The sequence below is a fragment of the Rutidosis leptorrhynchoides genome, chromosome 1, assembly GCF_046630445.1.
Source record: "Rutidosis leptorrhynchoides isolate AG116_Rl617_1_P2 chromosome 1, CSIRO_AGI_Rlap_v1, whole genome shotgun sequence".
Lineage (NCBI taxonomy): Eukaryota > Viridiplantae > Streptophyta > Magnoliopsida > Asterales > Asteraceae > Rutidosis > Rutidosis leptorrhynchoides.
The window spans coordinates 216,610,035-216,633,784 of NC_092333.1; positions in this window are offsets into that span (position 1 = coordinate 216,610,035).

The window sequence follows — 23,750 nt, forward strand, 5'->3', positions numbered from 1 at the left end:
CGACGTAGCCCCTAGAACTAAATTAATCTTATATTCAACTTCCCTGATTGGCGGTAAGCCTAACAATTCATCAGGGAACACTTCTGGATATTCAGGCACTACGGGAATATTAGACACTACCTTCTCTTCCTTCTTTACAGCAATCAAATAAGCTAAGAAAGAATCACATCCCTTGGCCAAAGATTTTTGAAGCTTCATCATCAAAATTAACGGACAACGGAACCTGCTGCAATCACTACAAGCCACTACCCGTTTCACCATCGGTCAAAGGAAAGAGATAATCTTCCTATGGCACTTAATACTGGCCTTATGGTCACTAAGCCAATCCATGCCTAATACTATATCAAAGCTTGCTATAGGCATTACTAGACAAGTAACAGGAAAAAGACTACCCTCTATGTCAATAGTAATTCCAGATACACACATTGTGACTGGAACAGTCCTACCATCACCCACTTCGACACTTAAGGGCTTAGTAATTACATTAATAGGCACACTCAACTTATTACAAAAGTAGTTGACTCAAACGAGCGGTTTGCTCCACAGTCAAAGCACAACATCACACTAATCTCTAGACACAAATATAGTCCAAGCATCACCATCTGGTCGGGGTACACAATCAACACACTTCCCAACACTAATAATAGAAAAGTTGATATCTTACATTGGTATTCACTATCGACTTCAACTCAACGGCGGAATTCACCATCACCGTGAGCACTGGGTGTATAAATAGTCACATACGGTCACTCACACTAGACACAGACTACAAGGCCCAGTCTAAGCACATACCACTAATCACTAGTGTTCACAATTTTTATAGTCACTTCATTAGTCAATGTCTAAAATCATGTCGATATGTCGTTCGATACGATCAAATTCACGTACTTATTATCATGTTTAACTTTTTACACAGTTAAATTCCTTCAAAATTTAAAGCAATGACAACCGAATTCCCTTTATATCACTAAATTCCGTACTTATGTACACAAAACACATCTTTAATTCATTAAAATTGTCTAGGCTAGTCACTTAATATGCGAACGATTCATTTTCCAATAGTCAATTCACGTTCCATGTATGATCTAAATTTCCTTCAGCTTCCCAGAATTCCTGTATGATATAGTATAATATACTTCCGTTGGCCAGACGTGAGTATATTTCACTAAATCATACCCTTATTCTGAGTTACTTGTTAAGGAAACTCCTAGATGATTTACACCTTATCATGGTACACAATTTCCTACTAAGCATTGGTATAAGGGAAATTATTATTTTATTTTCACTAATCACTAGTCTCAATAGTCTTATGCTATCAACCACCACAAATTCTTCACACATGATTATCTAACTAACTCTTATTTAGTCATCACTGACAACCTATCACAGTAGTTTAATTCAAATTACTTAATTCATGCCACTTGCAAATCACTATTAGTTCGGGCATTATTAGTCTAATTCCCGAAGGTTATAACACTCAAACTAAAAGATCACACAATCATCTGTACATAGGAATATATCTAGGTATACCGTTTCATCCTAATGATATACTAATCACAATTTCAAACATTGTCTAACAGTCCACTCTCTTTCCAAGTCACGACGCGAATCAGGTACAAATCCCCATTCAAGTCAAAGGTTTCACAATTTTCTAAAGACACAACATAAGGGGCACCACCTGTAACGACCTAAAATATTATACGAGAAAACACGCCTTTTTTTTTATAAAACAACATTTCCGACCCGACCATTTGCGGGGCGCAAATAGGCCCGCGCGGCGCGCGCTACAACGTATTTCCAATTCAGAACTTGACAACTGGGCTGACTACCAAACTCTGGCCATTTGCGCTTCGCTCATTGGCCTGCACGGCGCGCACTAAAGCTGGAAATCAACTGCAGCCCGTTTTTAACATAAAGCACCATTTTTGCCTAAACCGTGATTCATAAATACCCAAACCCAATTCCAACACTTTCGAAACATTAAATAAAAGTGTTTAGACGACAAAATGGGTACGACGACCCTTGGGACTCCAACGACCCATTAAATACATTAAAGTAGATATTTCGACCCAAATGAGTTTAATTTCCAAACAAACTACGAGCATGATGTTTGGTGATAAACTACCCAATCCTAGGTCGAATCCAAAAGTAATCCAAACAAGAAACAAAAGGAAAATCATCTAAATCTCGAGCATAACCTTGCCACGTCCATTTTCGAACCTAAAAATGTAAACAACGAGAGGGTAAGCTAATTGCTTAGTGAATGCAATACTTATACGCATACATACATAATTCAATCAGTTGTATACACCTACACAAACAACGCATACCATTCACAAAACACAATAAAAAAAATAATCAAACGTGCAAAGCTAATAAAACTCACACAACACAAAATACACAATGTCGACATTCGACTCGATGGTGGCCGACGAAGAGCGGTAGGTTAAATACGTTAACCACTCACCACCCATCGCAACGCGTACGTGGCCGACGAAGAGCGGTAGGTCAAATACATTAACCACTCACCACTACGCACCATGAGGCCGACGAAAAGTGCAACCGAACCGTTAACACTTACCTCATTCACAAGGATGGCTGACAAAAAGCGAAACCGCTTACCATCCTATGATAAGTGGCCAACGAAGAGCGAATCCTCATGATTAACACTCACCACTTACCCCAACTCACACATGTGGCCGACGAAGAGCGATAGGTCAAACGTTAACCGCTCACCTCATGCCCCCATTCCCAATTGTGGTCGACAAAGAGTCAATCCTTCCGGATATCACTCATCACATAACGCAAACCAAATATAGTCAACGAAGAGCTATCCATACAGATATCACTCACTATATTTTCTCAACCCAATTGTGGCCTACGAAAACTGTATCCTACCGGATAACACTTGCCATGTTGCACGCAAGCAACCAAATTATATACATACACGTATAAATATTCCACTCACCTCGGTTACAAGAAAGGCAACTCCTGCTTGAGCTCCTAATCGTACAAATGTAAATCACCTAAGTAATTCACAAACAAATAAGCTAAACACTCTAGCTTATGCCCAAAACACCGTATGTGCAATTTTGACCCATTTGCACTTACTTTTATTTGACTAAGTCAAATCTCGCCCAAATCACCCATAATCATGATTAACTAGTGATTATGTTCTAACACCACATTATACACAATGTTTCATCATCAAAACACGTACTTGCATCATTTTGACACCAAACCCATTTAGACCTAATCTCAAGTCAAAACACCAATTTTGCAAGCTTACACCTTTAATCACTTATAACCTAAGTTAACTAGTGATTTTAACACTCAAAACATGATTATCAACTAATCAATTTCATCATCCAACCTAAAACCACCAACAATGGTCTTTAACACCATTTACTAGCTTAATCACCCATTTATCAACTAGTGGGTTTTACTCAAGAACACCCAAGTCAAAACCCCAATTATGAACAACAATCAAACTATGAAAACTCGGAGTTAGAACCTACCACAACATTCAAAACATAGCTAGGAGCGACATGAATAACTTTAATACTCGAGCTTTGGTGGAAATCCAACTCCTTCTCCTCCAAATCAAGCTCTCTCTCTCTCTCTCTCTAAACCCTTTCTCTCTCTCTCTAGATGAAAGTGTGAAAAGAGGTGAAATGAGGATAAGATAAGCATTGGGTCAGTTTTGTGGCTCAAAAACCGTCCCTCAAGTGAAAAGACCCAAATGCCCCTCTAAAATATTGAAAACCACGACTTGATCAGTTTTGCGGCTCGCGTTTCTACTAAAACTGAAGACAGCATAGTTTTTAGAAATTCAGGGACTGGAACTTTCAGATTCTGATTCTGATGTAAAATCTGAAAATGCATAAGTGTTAGGTTCACTTTTAGTGGCACTTCTGAGAATACTCTCTGGTGACACTTTCTGGTGACACTTTCTGATGTATTAAAATTCAGGGTCTTACAACTCTCCCCCACTTAAATTGGATCGCGTCCTCATGATCCTCATCATTTAACCAACAGGACCCACGCTCTACGGTCCTCCAACATACATCCAAACTCGATGTCCACATCAATTTCCATCGATTCGAAGTTTTCACACAACTTCTTTACGTGACTTTACTCAAAATCACCTTTCCGAGTACTAAGTCTCACTTCAGTCCCAAACCGGAACGGACCCATGCCTCGACCGCACGACATATACATGCTAACATTCCAAATCTCGTACCGAGTTAGCAGCCCCTTTAGCGTACCCTTATCAAGTACATCGCTAAAGTAACAACACACCAATAACATGGCCAACAAACAACACAATAGAGCCGACGAAAAGTGAATTCCTCACGATTGGATCCCACTTGCCCCACATCCTCACGCGTACATGGCCGACGAAAAGCGGTAGATCAAACGTTAACCACTTACCACTACACAACAATAGGCCGACAAAAAGCGCGTCCTTACGGATCACACTTACCTCTCCTCACACATGGCCAAACAAAAACTAATCCCGACGGAAAACGCTTACCACACTCCAATAAGTAGCCAACGAAAAGTGAATCCTAACGGATAACACTTACTACTTATCACACTCCAACCGTGGCCAACAAAAAGTGAATCCTCATAATTAGATAGCACTTTCCACAATACATACAAACAAGCTAAGTATATACGCATACTTAGAATCATTCCACTCAACTTGGAAATTCCTGCACACGAATCATACGTATGCACAAACACCGCTATCACGATTGAACAAGACATAACCTATATCACATATAGGTTCACGAATATAATTCTCTAAAAGAGAAATTGGCACACCATCCCTCAAATACGGGACCTTACCTTGCTCATTGGGCACACCCATTTTTCTCTTAATGAGCTTAACCACATTACTACCTCGAGTAGTAATTTACATCCAAAGCAATAAATACAATTTTAACATCAATTGTACTCTACCACAAATCGACCAACTAGGTCCTGACTCTTAATTTCCTATTTTACCACGAGCATCATCCGAGATTCCACACTAGAACCTCCTCGTGTGGAAGTATAACTCCCCGACTTGGAACTATGTTCCATAACCACATCGCCATGGTATTACTATCCCGCGAACTTCACCACTTCCAATATACGTGGCCAACCTCTCCATCGGTCGTAGTCCTTGAATTCTTAAGAATTAATTTCAAACACTACAAGTTGACGTTCGTTGTCACCCGTTGGCATCATTTAAGCCAAGACAAAAAGTAAAAAAAATTACGCATCTCGTACATCAATACAAGGCTACCCGTAAGGTAGACTTTTCTAACAACTGGGTCCACCCGACCATCACAACATTTTGCTTCAACCTGGAGCATACGAAGGAATTCAACCTATCCTTCATCACTTCAAACGAAGAGTTTACCACAAATTACACAAGCTTTATTCTCGAAATCCTCCGATGGCCATAGCTTGTCAAATTTCCACTTAGTCACTAATGTAGCTAAGGGTTTCTCTCCAGTACCCTAAGTACAATGTAACCACAATATCACCGGAATCGTCTATTATGCTCGCAGGTATGAAAGAGGCACCTTGTGACGACCCAAAAATTTTCGACCAAATTTAAACTTAATCTTTATATGTGATAAGGCTAAAAAGGAACATATATTTCATAGCATTATCCCCCAAGAAAGACAGGATTTTAGTTGTAATTGTTCCATATTCAAGTAATATTCGTTTATATTTAATAAGTGCGAAGACAAAAGGCGAAAACGAAGATTTGAAGACAAAAAGGTCCAAAAAGCTCAAAAGTACAAGATACAATCAAAAAGGTTCAAATTATTGATGAAGAACGTCTAAAAATGACAAGAGTACAAGTTACAAAACGCAAAGTACACGATATAAAATTGTACGAAAGGACGTTCGAAAATCCGGAACCAGGACATGAACCAACTCTCAACGCTCGACGCAACGGTGTAAAAATTACGAGTCAACTATGCACAAGAATAAAATATAATATTTAAATAATTCATAATAAGAATAATATTAAATAATAAAAAGTTGTTAATTGAGCATAGTTTAGGGGTCGTAAATGAAAATTTCATTTCATAATTCGCCTATAAAAACAAGTTATATCGATCAATTTTAGGGACACACTTTTCGATCATATTTTCTATCCTCGATCCATCTATCAAATATCTATATCTAATATCCAATATCTATATTCTATATCTCTATCATAATGTTAACTTAATAAGATATAACAATAATCTTAATTTTAATTTTAAATTATGATAATAATAAGATTTATGATAGAGATCGTTTGAGTGTGTAAGTCGAAATTCTGTCCGTGTAACGCTACGCTATTTTTAATCATTGTAAGTTATGTTCAACCTTTTTACATTAATGTCTCGTAGCTAAGTCGTTATTATGCTTATTTAAAATGAAGTAATCATGATGTTGGGCTAATTACTAAAATTGGGTAATTGGGCTTTGTACCATAATTGGGGTTTGAACAAAAGAACGACACTTGTGGAAATTGAACTATGGGCTATTAATAGATGGGGGGTATTGTCTAATTGAGTGACAACTCATTGGAGTCTGTCGAACCTATCTTCAAATTAATTAACCTAATAATTAATAATGATTATGGTTGTCCTATTTAGTGATGTTCATATGGAATCTGTTATAATCATTTAATTAATCAATTGGGTTGGGTAATTGATTATTCATTCTGATCAAGTGGATGAATTAATATTCATAAACTAATTAAAACAGGGGTGGATTACATACAGTGATAACTGGTGTAATTGTTGACAGAAGTGATAACTGCGTCACAGTTTAAATCCTTAATCAGTTGGAATATTTGACTTCGGGTATAAGGGTAATTTGACGAGGATACTCGCACTTTATATTTATGACCGATGGACTATTATGGACAAAAACCAGATAGACGTATCAAATAAACCAGGACAAAGGACAATTAACCCATGGTAATAAATTAAAATCAACACGTCAAACATCATGATTACGGAAGTTTAAATAAGCATAATTCTTTTATTATATTTCTCATCGTATCTTTATTTACTGTCATTTTATTACTCGCAATTTTATTTTCTGTCATTTTATTTATCGCAATTTATTTTATGCACTTTAATTTTTGTCATTTATTTTTACGCTTAAAATCGACAAACCGGTCATTAAACGGTAAAACTCCCATTTTATAATAATACTACTACTTATTTATATATATATTTTTACAAATAAACTTAATAATATAGCGTTAACTTCACCAGCTCCCTGTGGAACGAACCGGACTTACTAAAAACTACACTACTCTACGATTAGGTACACTGCCTATAGTGTTGTAGCAAGGTTTAGGTATATCCCATCCGTAAATTAATAAAACTTGTGTCATATTTTGTAGTATTTTGTATTAAAAATTTAATACTATTTCGTACCCTCACGCTACATCATCAAGTTTTTGGCGCCGCTGCCGGGGAGCGCTAAAACGCTATATTTTTAATTATAATAATATTGAAATAAAATATAATAATATAATAATATTGAAATAGAATATAATAATATAATAATATTGAAATAGAATATAATAATATAAAAATATTTAAGAATCAAAAATTTACGTAAATTTTAAAAAAAGTCATATTTATTAAATACTTCAGGGGTATATTATGTAACTTATAATTAATAATTGCTATCATGTCGCTTTCATGTGAATAGTAAATTAATTAATTTATTTTCATTTACTATTCATGAATAGTAAATGAATTAAAAAAAAAAAGTTTTAAAAAAAAATTATAATTATAAAAAAATTATTAATTTGTAAAAAAAATCGTTTTTAAAAAAAAAAAAAAAAATCGTTTTTAAAAAAAAAAAAAAAAAAAAATTTCGTTTTTAAAAAAAAAAAAAAAAAAAATTTGTGTAAAAAAAAAAATCGTTTTTTTAAAAGAAAAAAAAAATCGTTTTAAAAAAAAAAATTTGTAAAAAAAAAAATCGTTTTTTTTTTTAAAAAAATTAAAAAAAAAAAAGAAAAAAAAAAAAAAAAAAAAAAAAACGTAAAAAAAAAAACGTAAAAAAAAAAAAAAAAAAAAAAAACGTAAAAAAAAAAAAAAAAAAAAAAAATTATTAAAAAAATATATATATATTTTTAAAATTTTGTCTATAAAAAAAAATGTTTTTTTAGTTTTATTACCTTTAGATTTTTAGACTATAGTCGCAACTTTTAGTATTAAGTTTAGTTTTGCCATAGTTATTTTTACTTCTAGAATTTTTAGGCTTTGCCGTAAAATCCCTTAAGTGCTTATTCCTTAGACTAAGTTTTAGGTGCTTTAGAATTTTACGACGCCGTATTTCGCACTACTTTCTTATTTTTATTTTTCGACGCCTATTTTTCGACCTTTTATTTTTCGACATTTTTCGACGCGCAATCTATTTCTTTCTTATTTCTCGCCATTCTAGTTTTTAGGACTTAGAATTTTTTTCTACTTCTTCTCTAAATTTCTTAAAATTACGAAAATTTATTTTAAGTGGTTAAATTGATAGACATCAAAATTTTCTGGTTCGTAGTAATAGTTGAATTTGTACGTGGACCGGGTTATTGGAGCCAAACAGTCCTCAATTATATTGAGACCAAACGAATCCTGCCCCTCTGCTGCATCTTTTGGCTATTCGAAACGTGGGCAAAATCAGAAAAGTCTATTGGTTGGATAACTTATTATAATTTTTCTTTTTAAAACTAATAGGATATTCAGTGAATGCACCGAGCAAGACGTTCACCACCTTTTGTACGTTCACCACCTGTAACTCGATCAAGACATCGTTTAACGAATATCGCCGCCGTTGATTTTTCTTTAGAATCGTCATCAAGTCGACCAAATCCTCAAACTCAAATTTCCGATAATCCAGTTTTTGAAACAAACCTCACAATTGAGAATCCGGAGAATATTCAGGAACGGTTTATAGATCCCGAACCATTAAACTTTCCTCCGGAACCACCAATCATTCAAACAGAGATTGTTGAGGAAAGAAACCATTAAATCAGAATCCTCTAGTGATTCGGATACAACAAATCCAATCATGGAAAATCTAGAACCTCTAAGTATGGAAGAACGAATGAGAGCTAAGCGCACTGGCCAAGGTCACGCCATTATTAAACCAGAAGTTAATGCTCCAGATTATGAAATTAAAGGACAAATTCTACACATGGTAACTAATCAGTGCCAATATAGTGGTACGCCGAATGAAGACCCAAACGAACATCTTCGTACGTTTAATAGGATCTGTACACTATTCAAAATCCGAGAAGTGAAAGACGAACAAATCTATCTCATGTTATTTCCCTGGACTTTAAAGGGAGAAGCCAAAGATTGGTTAGAATCGTTACCTGAAGGGGCGATTGACACATGGGATGTTTTAGTTGAAAAATTTCTTAAACGATTCTTTCCGGCATCCAAAGCCGTGAGACTTCAAGGAGAAATTGTTACGTTCGCGCAAAATCCAAATGAAACATTATATGAGGCGTGGACAAGATTCGGAAGGATGTTGAGAGGATGTCCTCAACACGGATTAGATACTTTTCAAATAGTACAAATCTTCTATAAAGGCGTAGACATCGCCACACGAAAAGACATCGACATAACCGCTGGTGGATCCATTATGAAGAAAACCGCAACTGAAGCTTACAAAATTATTGATAACACAGCCTCCCACTCGCATGAGTGGCACCAAGAAAAAGATATCTTTCGATCATCTAAAGCGGCTAGAGCCGATTCTAGCCCTGACTTTGATTCCGTTTCCGCAAAAATAGATGCTTTCGAAAGACGAATGGAAAAGATGAATAAAGATATTCACGCAATACGAATCAGTTGTGAGCAATGCGGTGGACCACACTTATTGAAAGATTGTCACATTGAACCAACGATGGAACAACGAGAGAATGTTTCCTATATGAACCAAAGGCCGGGAAATAATTATCAAAATAATTATCAACCGCCAAGGCTAAACTTAAATCGAAATCAAAACATTCTTTACAATCCAAAAGGACCCGAAAGTAACTGGTATAACCAACAAGGTCCGAATAACCAACCAACTCAAAACAACACTTTCAATCAACAAAGACCTGGCTTGTATAAACCACCACAACAAACCGAAGAGAAAAAGTCAAATCTGGAAGAAGTGGTATTTAAGCTAGTTGAATCTCAAACACAATTTATTGAAACTCAAACCCAAACGAATGAGAGGTTTGATCAGTCATTTAGAACTCAACAAGCTTCCATTTTGAATCTAGAAAAACAAGTAGGTACTCTTGTTAGATTAATGAGTGAAAGGGAACAAGGAAAGCTACCGAGTAATACTGAAGTAAATCCTCGGAATGAGAATGTTAATATGGTGTCAACGAATTCTGAAAAACCAGCATCAGAAGATGGGAAGGTTTTAGATGAGAGTAACAATGAAGAAGTTACACCACCACCACCCGAGTATGTAAAGCCAGTGGTGGCACCATACAAACCACCCATCCCGTTTCCAAGAAAAGGAGTTGAGTATGAGCAAGTGATAGGTAATAAAGATTGTGATACCTCTGGAAAGAAGAAGAAGAAAAAGAATAAGAAAGTGCAAGAAACAAAAGCCGTAAATATAAACCCGGTGAAGACAGTTCCACCAAAACCTCCACCTAGGGTAGGTGATCCGGGTGAATTTATTGTTCCTTGTCTACTTAGTGATTGTGTCATGTATGATGCACTAGCAGATTTAGGTGCGAGTGTAAGTGTTATGCCTCTTTCCTTATATAAGAGATTAGGTGTAGGTAAGTTAAGTCCAACGGATATGAGTGTTCGACTCTTTGATCAAACCATTAAGCACCCAGTTGGAATTGCTGACAACCTACCCGTTCAAGTAGGCAATTTAACCTTTCTAGTCGAATTTATTGTCATTGACATAGAAGAGGACCCAAACATTCCTCTAATTTTAGGTCGGCCATTCTTAGCGTCCACCGGGGCGTTATTTGATGTAGGAAATGGAAGAATGACACTTAAAAGTGGTAACAAATCTATCACCTTTATGATTCGAAAGTCTAAATCTCCACCAACTAAAACCGTTGAACCAGTAAAAACGATTGGTAATAACCATGTTGTTTTACCAACTCCAACGGTAGTGCTTAGCAATAATAAAACGCCTAAGTGTGGGGAAAATGAAGTAAAATCTAATGATGACTTGATAATAAAGAACCCCGTTGTTGATACGAAATTAAATGACCCCGTTATTAACAGTTCAATGAAGAAACTTTTTAAACGGGCTATCGATGCTAGAAGTAAGGGGAACTTTAAGTTATGTAACCGGTTAGTATCCAATCTGTCGCCTAAAGAAAAGGCGAAACTAGTTGAATTTTGGGATATTACGGAAGAAGCCGGGCACTGGCTTAAAGAAAAAGTCACAGATAGGCAAGTTGATTATGGACCAAAAGAAATTGACGATGAAGTTAATCACAATTTCGACACCACAGCTACCTAAGTGTGGGGAGATTCAAATGTTCTAAGAAAATGTTATCTAGAGTTAGTTGTTCTGTTCTCGTGTAGTTCCGAGAATGGAATCCGATTGGTCTTTTCCGCTAGCAGACACTAAAGAACTAGTTTTCTCCCCCCATTCTGAATTTTTGTTTTTTTTTTTTAGGTTTTATATGAAATTAATATGCTTTTAAGTTTTGTGTGATATTTAAAAACAAAATTTACTTTATTTCATTAAGTTGAAAAAAAAAAATGATTTATAAAATTCGTCGTAAGTTGAAGACTAGGTCATAGAGCCGAAATTACTTTACCCGAGGGCGGGGCGACAAATTTTGTTATCATTATTTTTAATTTTATTGATTTAAAGTATGCCAAAAATATTATACTTTATAAATTTTTGAAAAGTGGGGTTATAAACCAAACTTCAAAAATATATATACATATATATATGTTTGTATTTTATCTTATGTACAAAACATAGTAAAACAATGCACTTTCAAAGACTGTCATTAAAGTTAAGCAAAAGGTACTAATTTTGACGACAAGACGCAAAACAACAAATATGATATAACAAATGAAGGAATGAACGATGAGGCGCCATCTATCATTCGACGAGCTTTGTAATTACAAACTCGGTATTTTTAATCACTTTTCTACGCTAATCACCCTCATGAATTTAAATTATAGTCTGATTTCATGCAAATGAGGGCATTGCATGATCTTAAGTGTGGGGAAGGGTTATAAATTCTCTCAGGTTTATACTTGGTTTATTTGCCAAATTTTGTGAAAATTTGAAAAATTTTCAATTAAATGAAGTCAAAATCATGTTTATACATATTTATGAACGGTGAAAACTAGGTGATAATACCGAAATTATCGTTACCTCGGAAAGGACATAAATTGAGAAACACCCTAAAACGCTTGAATTCATTTAAAATGAAATAAAAGAAAATAAAAAGGCAAAGAAAGAAACTAAGTGTGGGAAGAATGTACCAAGTTATTCAATTTAAAACAAATATCACATATTTTTGTACAAGATTATTGCAGGTACTTTTGCTTTGGACGATACTAATCAGTTTTACCCGGTTTACTGTAATACATTTGAAAGAAAGATGGATCTACACGATGAATCAATTCCATCATTAAAAGGAAGTAAAGTCTTCCGAAAAAGACACGCGCTTCTTGATTTAGGTCATGAAGTTGTCGTCCAGACCAGCTGTAGGTTGACGAAAAACTTAGAAAAGTCATCACTAAAATCAGCAGGAAATCCACGGACCTCAGCATCAAACAGGGTCGCCAAGTGGTCAGACTTATCCTAACCATGAGAGGGTCTGTCTTGTAAAATGGGGAGGGCACCGTGCAAATTAGCTTGATAAGACTAATGAATCAGATCCCCAGAAAGGATAATCTCCTTAAAGATTAAAAATCAGCTTTTAAGACTGATATTACTCAATCCTAGAGATTGACCTTAAAGATTGAGAATTCAAACTCATGGAATTCAATGATATCTAAACTCGAGCTTGAACGAGAAAATATTTTGATCAAAAATACAAACCGATTTGTTTTCTGAAAAACCATTTTCAATGCGTTCATTACCATTGAACGTAAAATCCTAGGAATTCACTAAGAATTCATTAGGTCACCTGAACCAAATCGGGTGTCAACCGTAAGAACGGTGGTTGCATAGCATGGTCAGAGACAGGACCTTGTGCCAGACCGAAAAATCATAGGATGATCTTTACTATTGCTCCTACCAAGGATAGTTCTAGCATCCGACACGTTTTTAGACCATGAACAAATGCATGTCATTAGACATTGCCTTAACAGTTTCTTGTTCATCGCTTTCCTTTACAACCGGACGGTAGTTTACCGAAAGGTAATATACGGAACAAGTAAACTGGATGTGTGCTTTCCGATACCAGGATAGCAGTGGATTACACGAACCTAAAAGTTTTAAGCCAAAATATTGATCCACAAATATATTTTGCAACACCAAAGAATGGATTAAATCAGAAAACTTGTCTAGGGTAAAATCTAGCTTGAATTTTTAAAAGATCAAATGTTTTCATAAAGATCCAATTTCCTAAAGGATCTACATTTTTATAGTCATGTGGGACTGTAAACCGCCTTTCAAATGTGCACTTTGCTTTGGAAACCGAAAGTAAATCGGCTATTTGATTGTAAGTGTCGTTGACCTAAACCCAAGGCAACTGTGGATGACACACCCACCTTTAACCATGGTTCTATCATTACTATCATTGTTTATACCGCTCTATCAAAATCACTGATGTACAAAGTGTGAAGAATAAAGAAGTGATTCGTGTGATGTATTATATTATTTCAAGACTGTATTGCTTGAGGACAAGCAACGTTCAAGTGTGGGGATATTGATAAGGCTAAAAAGGAACATATATTTCATAGCATTATCCCCCAAGAAAGACAGGATTTTAGTTGTAATTGTTCCATATTCAAGTAATATTCGTTTATATTTAATAAGTGCGAAGACAAAAGGCGAAAACGAAGATTTGAAGACAAAAAGGTCCAAAAAGCTCAAAAGTACAAGATACAATCAAAAAGGTTCAAATTATTGATGAAGAACGTCTAAAAATGACAAGAGTACAAGTTACAAAACGCAAAGTACACGATATAAAATTGTACGAAAGGACGTTCGAAAATCCGGAACCAGGACATGAACCAACTCTCAACGCTCGACGCAACGGTGTAAAAATTACGAGTCAACTATGCACAAGAATAAAATATAATATTTAAATAATTCATAATAAGAATAATATTAAATAATAAAAAGTTGTTAATTGAGCATAGTTTAGGGGTCGTAAATGAAAATTTCATTTCATAATTCGCCTATAAAAACAAGTTATATCGATCAATTTTAGGGACACACTTTTCGATCATATTTTCTATCCTCGATCCATCTATCAAATATCTATATCTAATATCCAATATCTATATTCTATATCTCTATCATAATGTTAACTTAATAAGATATAACAATAATCTTAATTTTAATTTTAAATTATGATAATAATAAGATTTATGATAGAGATCGTTTGAGTGTGTAAGTCGAAATTCTGTCCGTGTAACGCTACGCTATTTTTAATCATTGTAAGTTATGTTCAACCTTTTTACATTAATGTCTCGTAGCTAAGTCGTTATTATGCTTATTTAAAATGAAGTAATCATGATGTTGGGCTAATTACTAAAATTGGGTAATTGGGCTTTGTACCATAATTGGGGTTTGAACAAAAGAACGACACTTGTGGAAATTGAACTATGGGCTATTAATAGATGGGGGGTATTGTCTAATTGAGTGACAACTCATTGGAGTCTGTCGAACCTATCTTCAAATTAATTAACCTAATAATTAATAATGATTATGGTTGTCCTATTTAGTGATGTTCATATGGAATCTGTTATAATCATTTAATTAATCAATTGGGTTGGGTAATTGATTATTCATTCTGATCAAGTGGATGAATTAATATTCATAAACTAATTAAAACAGGGGTGGATTACATACAGTGATAACTGGTGTAATTGTTGACAGAAGTGATAACTGCGTCACAGTTTAAATCCTTAATCAGTTGGAATATTTGACTTCGGGTATAAGGGTAATTTGACGAGGATACTCGCACTTTATATTTATGACCGATGGACTATTATGGACAAAAACCAGATAGACGTATCAAATAAACCAGGACAAAGGACAATTAACCCATGGTAATAAATTAAAATCAACACGTCAAACATCATGATTACGGAAGTTTAAATAAGCATAATTCTTTTATTATATTTCTCATCGTATCTTTATTTACTGTCATTTTATTACTCGCAATTTTATTTTCTGTCATTTTATTTATCGCAATTTATTTTATGCACTTTAATTTTTGTCATTTATTTTTACGCTTAAAATCGACAAACCGGTCATTAAACGGTAAAACCCCCATTTTATAATAATACTACTACTTATTTATATATATATTTTTACAAATAAACTTAATAATATAGCGTTAACTTCACCAGCTCCCTGTGGAACGAACCGGACTTACTAAAAACTACACTACTCTACGATTAGGTACACTGCCTATAGTGTTGTAGCAAGGTTTAGGTATATCCCATCCGTAAATTAATAAAACTTGTGTCATATTTTGTAGTATTTTGTATTAAAAATTTAATACTATTTCGTACCCTCACGCTACATCATCAATATGGTTTCGACATGATAAGTAAAGTCTAATAAATTGAATTTCAAAATTTTTGAACTATTTTATGAAATCATTTGACCTTCGACCAGTTTCGACGATTCACGAACAATTAATTATAAATAGATATGTGTGTGTATGTGTTTGTGTGTGTGTATATATATATATATATATATATATATATAATTGAAAATATAATTTGAAATATTATAGGTTATTTTTATTAAAATTAATTATGTAAAATAAAATAATAATATGATATTATGATAATTATAATTTACAAACACATCTATATAAATAAAGTATATTAAAAATAAATATTAAATGATTGTAATACTTGTTTGATGTTTCGATTGATATTAAGAAAGTTAAATTCAAACTTATGTAATTTTAAAATAAACGGTGATACGAAAATGAGTTCTATAAATTTTAGGCTTATTAAAAATGTATTTAGGAACTATTTGTTAAGTTTTAACACTTTTTATATTTTACCCAGAATTGAGAGGGACAGTTGTTGTAATTTTTATTTAATAAATTAATGATCAAATTTTATACCATAATGACTAAAATAATTAAATATATTTAATTTAAAAATATGGGATTTTTCTGAAGACTTTTTATACGCCACTAAATTAATAACGGAGCACGATATAGGAATCCGTGAAAACGGTCGGCAGATAATATCAAGTAAAACAGCTGTAAAGTTTGTGCACGTTTAAATTCTTAAATTGAATATCAATTGGTATTATTATATTATTATTAGGTGTTAGTGTTTTTCTTTTTCTTTTTTTTTGTTTGAACTCCTACCATTTAATAACATGCGGGATTAATATATATAAATGCATATACTTATGCAAGATAAATATCACCACCTCAAACCCACTTTTATTCCCTTTCTCCTTCGACAACCCACCATCACAACTTCACTTTCATACCGCCACCGCCGGGAACCACCAACCACCATGTCCTCCCTCTTCTTCATAACCACAACAACCATCGCCTTTCATCACCTTTAAAACCGTCGGGAACAAAACACCACATCTCCAAGCTAGATCACCACCTTACCCTCCCATGTTTTCTTGCCGATAGTGTATACAACATATGTGGTTCACCTCAGGAGGAAACAAGATACCATATTTCTACAACGTTTATTTTAGTCATGCTATGGCAGGTATGTTGCATATGAGTTCATGGTTATATCGCACCTCGCTATTCTTATTCGTTTGTGTTCTGTATCAAACCATCTTAAAAACCACCATCATCATCTTTATAATTTGTTTTCTTTTCTGTTCTATTTGAATCACAAAAACGCCATCACCTTCAACTACAAAACCACACAACAAACCATCAATTAACCGTCATTTTTTTCATCGCTGCTAGTGCTATTCCTGTCACCGTCGAACACTCTTCATCGCTAACTGCCATTTTTGCTGTTAATGTTTCTTGTCGATTGCAATCACCAACACGACACCACTCTCACTACAATCCACCACCTCGTCACCATGGTTAACAGTTATCTTCTTGTTTGATATGCAAGGACTACTAGTGTTGTTTGATCCCCACACACGACTCAAAACCATGAACTAGATCCTGTTTCTGGTTTGGTTCACAACAAATACCATCGCTGTATATTTATTATTAATTTTTTTTTCTTTTGATGATGATGAAAGGATAAAGGAAAAATGATGGTTATAAATGATGAATGTTGTTGATGTTCCTGTTCAAAACGAACCACACGAAGACTTTTAACATCCAGTTGTTTTAAATTCACGATTTATGTATTTAATGACTTTGGGCCGAAATATTTTATTGGATTTCTTTTGGGCTTGTTAACTGGCTTCTGGATTAGGGCTCTTATTCTATTTTTGTTGGGCCAAGAACTCGTTGAGGCTGTTATGGAAGTATCTTTAATGATAATTGTGATATTAGCGAACAGATGAATAATGAGGTTGTTGATCTATTCATTTATGTTATGATATAATAACGATGATAAGCATCGAAGATGAGGATCATCGAAGAAGTTGATCAGGATAGTGATGGTGATTATTTGTTGATGATGACAAAAAGTGATAATGATGATACATAACATGATAAAGATGATGATGATTAGATTAAGATGATGATACTAGGAAGTTGATAAACAGTAGGTATAGGTTAAATAATTAAGCGTGAGAAGTATTTCAAGAAAGAAACAAGTAGAGCATTGGTTTAGGGGTGTCATTGTTGAACGAGAGGTCTTGGGTTCGAACCTGGGCTCGGGCATTTTTTTAGAAAAAGAAGAAGAAGGATACAGAAGTAAAGATTAAAAACAATTTAAGTTGGGTGTCATTTCAGAATTGAAACACATAGCGTAATGGTTATGGATGTTATCGAGTTAGCGAAACGTCGCGGGTTCAAACCCGGACTTGGACATTTTTTTTAAGAACTACTTCTTTGAGGTAGTTATTTATTTATTTACTTATCATTATTATTATTATTATCATTATTATCATTATAATTATTAGAATAAATGTTAGTACTATTATTATTATTATTAGTAAAATCATTATTTTTATAGTTATTATTATTAGTAGTAATATTATCATTATCATTAATATTATTATTATTATTATTATTATTATTATTATTATTATTATTATTATTATTATTATTATTATTATTATTATTATTATTATTATTATTATGATTATTACTTTTATATTAACAATATTATTATAACAAATAAATATTTTCTATATAAGAGTATATGTATTACAACTACCATAATATTACATATAATTATATATATTAAGATTATTCATATAAATATTTACATATAACAAATTATTGATTTTAAATATAATATTAAACTATATAAATATTAACTATTTTAAATATATACAAATTAAATATATAAGATATATAATTTAAGACATAATATATGAATTTATTTGATTACAATTATATGTGTTAATATATATATAAATGATATAGGTTCGTGAATCCGAGATCAACCCTGCATTGTTCAGTATCGTCGTATTAATATTTTTACTACAAAATATTGTATTGTGAGTCTCATTTGCTCCCTTTTTAAATGCTTTTGCAATATATATTTTTGGGACTGAGATACATGTGCTGCTTTTATAACTGTTTTACGAAATAGACACAAGTACTTGAAACTACATTCTATGGTTGAATTATTAAACCGAATATGCCCCTTTTTAGTCTGGTAATCTAAGAATTAGGGAACACACGCCCTAATTGACGCGAATCCTAAAGATAGATCTATCGGGCCCAACAAGCCCCATCGAAAGTACCGGATGCTTTAGTACTTCGAATTTATCATGTCCGAAGGGAGTCCCGGAATGATGGGGATATTCTATATGCATCTTGTTAAGGTCGGTTACCAGGTGTTCACCATATGAATGATTTTTATCTCTATGCAGTGCGAAATGCCTGATATGAGATGATGTTTATGAGATATGGAAATGAAAATCTTGTGGTCTATTAAATTAATGGAAATGATTTTTTATGATAAACCTATGAACTCACCAACCTTTTGGTTGACACTTTAAAGCATGTTTATTCTCAGGTATGAAAGAAATCTTCCGCTGTGCATTTGCTCAATTTAAAGATATTACTTGGAGTCATTCATGGTATATAGAGTTCAACACCTCGCAATGGAACCAAATGTTGGAGATTTCATCCAGGTGGATTAGGACGGGTCTCTACAGGTGGTATCAGAGCGGTAGTCTTAGCGAACCAGGTCTTGCATTAGTGTATCTAACTGATAGTTGTTTAGATGCATTAGTAGGTCTGGACTTCGACCGTGTCTGCATGTCAAAAGTTTTGCTTATCATTTAGTGTCGAAAATTATTTGCTTATCATACTTATAGTCTAGACACGTCTTACTTCCTCTATTGCATAGACAGTGTATAGATAAATTCATATCTTAGCGTATCTGTTATTGTTACCTTTGCCTGACAGCTTCCGTATATTCCTCCGTAACTTATGGGATTTTAGTATTATATATGCATATGTAAATTATGTATTGCAGGGTACTAATCTACATCCTATAATCTATTTCTTATCGAAAATCCTTCATCTGATCATACGAGATGAATCCCTCAACCAGTTCAAATTCCCCGGATTCCGACAGCTATTCCGATATGGAGTTTCACCTAAGCTCTAAAAGCAGTGTTACCAGAATGAATCAACCAATCATCCATCCCCAATTCATTTGATGGGTTCGTAGCCTACTTAATCATTGGAGACAAAAAGAAGGTGATCCTTTCCATCAACCAAATTCACCTCTTGGCGAAGAAACTGAAGCACTTACCGGTGAACTAGTCTGAAATACCATTTTCACCCTCATTTCCCGAATATCTCGTCCTGATTACATACTATCTCATATTCTAAACCTTATTCATTCACTCGTTCTTACCTACAATCATCCCGGAGTAATCGAAGAAGTTAACGAGCTTCGCGCCTGAGTAATGATTTTTGGAGAATATGGTACAAAATTTACCAGCTTCAACAACATCATCGGCACTAACAGTACCATCAGTAACAGCACCAGTACCATCAACAATCCATGCCTCAACATCTCATTCTGTACCTCGAGTATAATCATCGTTCTACGTATCGTTCTACATCAATTATCTTCGTTCTTCATGGCGATTATGTAATCTCTAATGTTATAGAGATTATGTATTCTAGTTTTGACGGTAAACCAAATGATCGAGTTTAATACTATATTAACTCATTAAATCCATGATTACATCTGAAGTAAATATATATGTAAGTATATTTTCACAAAGATTGTAATTAAAAATTCTTTTGTACAAACTGATAATGGTGAAAATATTTTAACGGGTAGGTAATACCCGAGGAATATTTAGATTTCACATTAATAAGTTACACTGTACATTCTTCGAATCTGATTCAACAGTCATTTACTATCCTACTTACATCCACAGATATATGTATCCGTTCACCGCAGAATAACCATTTTCATTCAATTTCATATTTGGATTTTGACCTATCACAATCCAACAAGTGGCATAATGAAGAAAACATTGGACAAAATAAAATTTGTTAGAAACAAACAAATTAACTATGAGAAATTTTGTTAAGAATCCATGCTAACAAAATCCTAGCTAACTGTTCCTAGCTAACTGCTAATTCCTTATTACATTTTAATTATCGCAATTTATTTTATCGCAATTTAATTCTCGCAATTTTATTTATTGTCATTTAATTTCTGTTATTTATTTTACGCACTTTATTTATCGTCATTTAAATACTGTTAATTACGCATTTTAAATATCGGGACATGTATACAAGATTTTGACATATCATATCGACGCATCTATATATATTATTTGGAATAACCATAGACACTCTATATGCAGTAGTGCTTAAGTTAGCTATACAGGGTTGAGGTTGATTCTAAAATAATATATATACTTTGAGTTGTGAACGAGTCTGAGACATGTATACAATGGGTCACGATACGTATTAATTAATTCGAATATTATATATATGAATTATTGAATTACTAACTGTGGACTACTAACTGTGGACTACCAACATTAGACAATTAAAATGAATTAAAATATTGATTATAACATATGAAACTAAACATTTCTTCAAGTTTCCCACTTGATTTCATCTTAAACTTCATTTGTATCTTGACGATTACAATCTGCGTTCCAATCTTTCATGATTCTTGAAAACACCTCAATCGAGAGGATAAACCAACCGCACTTCATATACGGAAGAAAAGATTTATGCATATAGTTATGCACCTAAAAACACTCGAAACCTGAGTAAACGTTTAACACGTATCTATTCTTGCTCCTTTGGCGTTGTTATTACCGAAAATAACTTTACAATCTCTCTCCAAATTAGCCAATTTTGTCACAACTCCAGCAAGTCAACTTCGAATTTTCATTCGGATTAGCCATATTATAACCTTGATATATAAGTTTGCCTTTCATCATCGTTATGGGGGAACCGTTGATATTCCATCATATTAGCAGTAAACTTATTAGCAACTTCATTGATCTCTGACTTTCCGAAGAATTATTATATTCATTAAAACCTTATCATATACTCATCCACATCTTGTAACGAGAATGACCATACCAATTACCGAGAATTAGCAAGTCAGTATTTTGAATCTCGCAAGATTTCTACATCAACAGTTATATGAATACATATAACATTTATCTCTTAGAATTATGATCTTCCATCCTGAAAATTCTGAAAAGCACCAGTCTGCGAATCAATACTCGGAATGTTGAAAAAGTTGAATTAAGCAGCAAAAACTGTAAACAACCTTAACCGTCGGAAGTTGATGATAAAGAATAGTATGTTGGCAAAGCTCAGAAAAAGGGAAAGTTTGAAACTGGAAAACGATTTGAGCAAACCATGAAGGAGGCTATGGACAAATCACAAAGACTAAATATGCCTTCAAAGAATCCTGATGATTCTGTTTCTGATGAAATCTTTAGCGAATACCTTACTTCTTAATTACTTTAAATCATTGTGAATGAATTTCTTCATCACACTATGATTCTAAAAATTCTAAGATATCATCGTATCATTCATTATAAATATCTTCCATATTTCTGAAGATATTTTCATAACTATTCTTATCTGAAATCATTTATCTCTTCGCGCTATCTGTGTTACAACGGAAAGAAAACTATTGTAGTTTCTAAATTCTAAAAAAAAAATCGAGTTTAAAATTTGAATGTTTTTGAAGTAATGTTGGGAACTGAAGCATGAATTAGTATAATATAATGACACTTGATCAACATGATTATATTACAGTAAGTCATGCTGAGTTTCCAATGGAACGTGATGATTCACATACCATAACGTCATCATGTGTCATGTTACACGACTTTTACATTCTACTTAATATCCAAACATATCAAGAATATATCTCCCTGATAATTCTATCTTTTCTCTTAAATTCTGGTAATTTAACCAATCAAGATCGTGTTATTACAATTTCTCTCTTAGAACATTAGACATGTTCATTCGAAACTTCATACCTACGAATTCTGGCCTATCATTCGCTTGACTTAAAGTAGGGAATAGAAAACAAAAGGATGGAACTCCAAAATATAAAGGAAATGAGAAGGGTGCATTTATAGTGAAACATCAGACAGAGCAATCGAGACAGATCATTGCATTTAACCAAAGAGGATTCTAATTTCCTTAATTACCGAAGAACTAAATCTTATTACAAATATTTTCTCTAAATCCCTTGAATTCTTAAAATCAACTGTATCTACGTCAAGAGATATGATGAAACGTTATTTTCTCATTTCACTCTTTTGTGATAACTTCACTCGTACACTTCACTTAAACAAATTGTTTTATCCATATTACTCGCTGATGATAAAACTCTAATTTCTAGCTCGTATGCGTCATGAAAACATACTTATTGTCAACCATGACCATCCTAATCAAATTTCGGGACGAAATTTCTTTAACGGGTAGGTACTGTGACGACCCGAAAATTTTTGACCAAATTTAAACTTAATCTTTATATGGTTTCGAGATGATAAGCAAAGTCACTAAATTGAATTTCAAAATTTTTGAACTATTTTATGAAATCATTTCACCTTCGACCAGTTCCGATGATTCACGAACAATTAATTGTAAATAGATATGTGTGTGTGTGTGTGTATATATATATATAATAAATGAAAATATAATTTAAAATATTATATGTTGTTGTTATTAAAATTAATTATGTAAAATAAAATAATAATATGATATTATGATAATTATTATTTACAAACACATCTATATAAATAAAGTATTTTAAAAATAAATATTAAATGATTGTAATACTCGTTTGATGTTTCGATTGATATTAAGCAAGTTAAATTCAAACTTATGTAATTTTAAAATAAACGGTGATACGAAAATGTGTTCTATAAATTTTAGGCTTATTAAAAATGTATTTAGGAACTATTAATTAAATTTTAACACTTGTTATATTTTACCCATAATTGAGAGG